This window comes from Somniosus microcephalus, chromosome 11 (genome assembly GCF_052327205.1).
Source record: "Somniosus microcephalus isolate GS21.2 chromosome 11, FLI_Smic_1.0, whole genome shotgun sequence".
NCBI classification, from domain to species: domain Eukaryota; kingdom Metazoa; phylum Chordata; class Chondrichthyes; order Squaliformes; family Somniosidae; genus Somniosus; species Somniosus microcephalus.
In genome coordinates, this window is record NC_140997.1 from 225608563 (window position 1) to 225614660 (window position 6098).

Here is a 6098-nt window from a genome sequence, read left to right on the forward strand (position 1 = left end):
CATGCTAATCCCCAGTATGCGTATATTCAATATCCAGATGGGCGAGAGGATACGGTCTCTATTAAAGATCTTGCACCTGCTGGAGCTCGAAAAGAGTTCGTCTCTAAGAGTAGAGTTTTCAATCGTGGTATTGGACCTTCAGAGACACAAACCCTCAGTGTGGAAAATACTGATGATTCTGGGAATTCGAATGAACCGGAGTTAGTACTCTGGGAGGAGCCTCAGCAAGAGTTATATCGTTCCCAGAGGATTATCAGACCTCCTGACAGACTGAATCTATAGCAGGGGGTGAATGTGATGAAATAACTCTGTGTTCTGGCATTTGTATTGTTGTTGTTGTTGTTGTACTTGTTAATGTCTGGAATGTTCCACCGGTGTAACCACTAATGCTCCTCCCTAGCCCCGCCCCTCTTCTGGAATGTTCTACCAAGGGCTGGGCCAGTGATGAATGATGGTTGCCCTGTGTTAACTTGATGCCATGTTCTTACTTAGTAAAAGCCTTTAGTTTTAAGCTTTAACCTCATGGATTCAGGCAGTTATTTGGCACATCAAGGGCATAGTCTCAGGATAAGGGGTCGGCCGTTTAGGACTGAGATGAGGAGAAATTTCTTCACTCAGAGGGTGGTGAATCTTTGGACTTCTCTACCCCAGAGAGCTGTGGAGGCTCAGTCATTGAGTATATTCAAGGCTGAGATCGATAGATTGTTGGACACTAAGGGAATCAAAGTATATGGAGATTGGGCGGGAAAGTAGAGTTGAGGTCAAAGATCAGCCATGATCTTATTGAATGGCAGAGCAGGCTCGAGGGGCCATAGGCTGACTCCTGCTCCTAATTCTTATGTTCTTATATTCTTAGGCAGGCTCGAAGTGGAGACCTAGCAATCCACTCACAGGGAAGGAGGGAGATCCTGCTCCAATGGACACCCAATAGCTGGATTAATGGTGGTGTCAAAATGTGTCCAGGAAGGTTAGCTCAAACAGATGATGCATGTTAGGGCCTTGTTAAAAGCCAAATGTGGTATAATCATGGCGCCTTGCACGGGAGGAGATAGAAACAAAGATTGAGTTCTTAACCCACATCCAGACCTGTGGGTTGGTTATGCAAATGTAAGAAATCACACAACACCAGGTTATAGTCCACCCCAGTCCAACTCCGGCATCTCCACACCTTGGTTATGTAAAGAAAGGAGCAGATTGCAAAGGTTCACCCTGGCAGTGACGGGTGCGAATAGTACGTAAAGCTTTCATCACAGCATGGGTGCACCAGCCATTGACAATGATCTCATAGCGCAGCAGAACCTCAAAGAGCAGATGGTATGGGTGGTGCATGCTCACAGAAGGTACCATTCTCGGCAGAGAGAGAACAGCACCTCATCTTTCGATTAGGCACTTTACAGCCTTCCGGACTCAACATCAAGTTCAACAATTTCAGATCATAACCTCGGCCCCCATTACATTTTTGCTTATATTTTATCCACATCTTTGTTTTGGCCCTTTCCCCCCCACCCTTTTTTTTTTCTCTCCCACATGGCAGCTGTCTCCCACTCTGCCAGAACATTTCACACCTAATCTAGAGCCGTCTTTTGTCTCCACTAGTCCTATCACCATCTCGTCTCGTTTTGAATACCTCTTAATGTTTCTTCACTTCTTTTGTTCTCTCCCAGCCCTGCCTTTCAATCTATTTCATTTCCTTTCCAGTTTTGAAAAAGGGTTAGACCCGAAACCTGGACTGGACAGACTAGATGCAGGAAGGATGTTTATGATGGCCGGGGAGTCCAGAACCAGGGGTCATAGTCTAAGGATAAGGGGTAAGCCATTTAGGACTGAAAGGAGGAGGAATTTCTTCACCCAGAGTGTGGTGTACCTGTGGAATTCTCTACCACAGAAGGCAGTGGAGGCCAATTCATTAAATATATTCAAGAAGGAGTTAGATATATTTCTTAAGGCTAAAGGGATCAAGGGATATGGGGAGAAGGCAGGGACAGGGTACTGAATTTGGATGATCAGCCATGATCTCATTGAATGGCGGAGCAGGCTCGAAGGGCCAAATGGCCTACTCCTGCTCCTATCTTCTATGTTTCTATGAAACGTCGACTCTATTTTCTCTCCACGGATGTTGCCTGGCCTGCTGAGTTTTTCCAGCATTTTCTGTTGTTACTTCGGATTTCCAGCATCTGCAGTATTTTGCTATCGTACTGTAACATACTTACCTGGCTGGGCATGGCACAGGAGCAGTACATGGGTTGGCCTTAGGCTCACCAGGGAGGTGTGCCACCTGAGCCACTAAGATCAGGAGGAACAGTCAACCATCTGCCAGGCTGTGGCATGGCAGGGAAGGCCATCACTGCCCTCAACCTCTGCCAAAACAGACCTTCTGGGCACCCACATGGGACATGATAGGAGTCAGTCGTTTGGACAATTGACGCACAATGAAAGAATGAGACTGTACGATCTACTAAAAGTGAATGAATTTTAATTAGTGAATTTGTACACATGATAGTTGAGTGTAAGTCTTCAATCTGTTTCCTTCATATGTTTATCTCTTCTCATTCATGCACTTCTGGGTATTGGTTACACATTGGTTACACCTTAAGTCCTCCAGGTTCTAAGGGAGAAACGCTGGTGACTGAATAATCAGTCAAGTGATGAGCTGCCTGTGATCCGGAAGGTCCTAACTCTAATGTATCTGTGTGTACGATTTGTGTTACTGAGGTTACCATTGGTTCTACTGCCTACACAATGTCACCTTGTGTTCGCCCATCCCTTGCACTGCTGTGCATACAGAGCCAAGCGTCTGCTCAACAAGGTTCATGTGTTGTAACATCGGCTATTGGAAGGCAGGCCGGCTGAGCTCTGTATCCCAAGGCAACTCACAGGGACACTTGCTTGGACGCCGCCTCCTCAGAGACCCACATCTGCTAAACCTTCAACACCAGTGACTCAGATGCTTGATTCTGTACATGCCAGTGAAGGGATAATTACTAGTCCTAGCCCTTTTCGGGTACCCCAGATCAGGCATATTCCCCAGACGTTCACCTTCAACTAAAGTTAGAGATAGCTGAATTCTATAAGATGCGTAATTGGGTCTAAAGGTCCAGGCTATCTCTCTCTAAAGGAAAGGAACGACTTGAAGATGTTACCATCTTCCAGATAGCACTTTTAATAAGTTTAACTAGACTGTAACCTTCCGGATATTATGAGGGTCCGGAAAACCCCGCCCTCCAGAATTCTGCAACTCCTCACAAAAGAGTGTACAGGAATTGAGTTCGCGAGTTTGATACAGAAATACTACTTGAGACAATTCTAAAAATATATAGATTTATTTAAGAGCCGACATACAATTAACAGCTGATGAGTCAATCGCGACTTTAACAGTTCAAAATCCAAATAGCTTACATTTCTTATTCTCAGAGATCCTTATTCGCAAATCTTAACTTCGTACATTTTTACATTTCTTATTATTTCTAATCCAGAATATCCACCAAAATCAAATAAGCGTACCTCTTGATCCCTGAGCCTCAAAGAGTTAAAAACTTACAGAGCCTGCCTCTGAAGTTGAGAATCGCTTGCCCTTTCCAGCGATTTCTGAATTTCTATTTGAAAGTTCCATATTATATACCTTTTTTTAGTGGTTTATTCTTTGAAGATTTCTGCTGATGTAAGCTAATTATCTCTAGTCATTCTTTGTTGAATTCTTTTCTATTCTTACTGTCATTTCAGCTGCCAACTCTCAGAATCCTGTCTGCTGTATAGGTGTTTCAAAACTTATCATAAAATGGCTACAACAGATTTACCTCTTTGATGGCATTCTTACGAAGGACTTCAATTCAATTCTTAATATTGGCTTAACTGGTTATAATCAGACGTTGTGTCTTCTAACTGTTCCATTTTCAATACAAACACAATGTGATTGCTTGGTGTCATCTATTGAAGTCATATTCTCAAAGTCTTCTGTAGGTACTTTTTACAATATGTAAATCAAAACCACTTCAACCAGGGTGTTTCATGCATTTCTTAGCTACTTTAGTTGGTTATATTACAAACTTATGTTTCCTGTCTTTCATTTGATGTTACTTTTATCAAAGGCACATGGTTTTTTAATGTTCTCTGTTTCTGCTCGAAGTGTTCGTTTTTAACATTTTACTTGGGCATTGCTATTGTGTTGGTTCCAAACTGCAGACTCCTTGGAAGCAAGCCTTTGCTTGTTCAATAGGGCCTTTGTCTCAGTATTAACAATCAATTCCCATTTCAAAAGCTTGTGTGGTGTTTACAACTTGTGTGTTAACACATCATCTTATCTCAGAAGTCTGTATTGACAGCTTGTGTCGTTGAGGCTTTTTAGATTTTTAAACTCAGTGGGGGAAAAATTCAGTTGGTAGCGCCACCCGTTAGCACCTTAAGAGGGTGCTAAGTGGGGCGCAAACCAACTAGCGCCCGGGCACGGCACTGCCCACGCCTCCCGCAAAATTCAGCGGGAGGTTAGTGGTGGCGCTAACCGGTAGCGCCCTGCAGCGCTGCGCCACTGGCGATGATGTCATTGGTGTGCACAGCACCCCGCTCACACCCCGGCCACAATCTTCGGTAGCGTCCTCTGATTTACCGCCAGACGCTATGTCCGACGGGGTCAGGGGGCTGTACCTACGGCCGGGGAGGCACAATTTAAAGGCGAGGTGCGGGGCGGCCATTTATGTTGCTGGCCGCCTGCCAGCACCTGCCTGCGCTCCTGTCCCCGGCCTCCTGAACCCCCCCCCCCCCGCAGAGTGCCGGCTGCACTCCAAGAGCCCGGCACTTATCTTGGGTGCCGGGCTCTTTTGCCTGCACTCCCGATCCCCGGGGGCCCAGCTGGGTCCCAGGTCGCGCTGCACAAGGCCCCTCCCCTTTAAGAAGGGGAGGAAGGCCTGCAATACCGCGGCGCGATGTGCCGCAGCGCGCCACGATATTCACTCGCAGTGCCCCAAGAGGGAGGCGGGGCGCTTCCAGTAGCGTCCCGCTTCCCTCTTGGGGCGCAACCACTCAATTTCCGGCGTGGGGGCGCTAATTTTTCCGGGGCGCTAAAGTTAGTGCCTCAATTGGGGCACTACTCAATTTTTAGCCCAGTATGTCATGTTTTAATAATATCAGAAATCTATTCATAGGATGGTGTATCTTTCTGAAATATGGCTTTTCCTTTAAACCAGAAGGTCCATGCACCCCGTCACCTCCTGAAGGTCAGTACCTACCAAAGTATTACTCCCTACTAATTGTACAATGCAATGCTGTAGAGCTGTCAAAGGCTTTTCTGTGGCTGGACCATCACCTGCTCCAACTCTTTGCCTCCTTGTTCAGTTCAAGTTTGGTTTTCAACCATGATAGCACTATGAATTAATGAGAGGCTGATGTATCACTTAGCCTCACATTTGACTCTTCCCTTTATTTCATTGATATTTTTAACAGAACACAGTTGAAAGCATCCACTCTACATGCAATCCCTGTGAAGCTTCGCCAGGTCCACTGCTCCTCAGGGTGGCCATATTGGAATGGAAGGGTTTTCAATAATACTGTCTACAACTTGGGCAATTTGTGGAATTTTTCTGTGTACCCGCCCAAAAAAGAAAGACTTGCATTTCTATAGCGCTGTTCACGGCCACTGGACGTCCCAAACCGCTTTACAGCCAATGAAGTACTTTTTGAAATATAGTCACTGTTGTAATGTAGGAAATGCGGCAGTCAATTTGCGCACAGCAAGCTCCCACAAACAGCAATGTGATAATGACCAGATAATCTGTTTTAGTGATGTTGATTGAGTGATAAATATTAGTCAGGACACCAGGGATAACTCCCCTGCTCTTCTTCGAAATAGTGCTGTGGGATCTTTTACGCCCACCTGAGAGAACAGACGGGGGCCTCGATTTAACGTCTCATCCGAAAGACGGCACCTCCGACAGTGCAGCACTCCCTCAGCACTGCACTGGAGCGTCAGCCTAGATTTTGGTGCTCAAGTCTCTGGAGTGGGACTTGAACCCACAACCTTCTGACTCAGAGGCGAGAGAGAGAGTGCTACCCACTGAGACACGGCTATCACTTTTAACCCAGGCCGGGTTACTACATTCCCTCCCCGC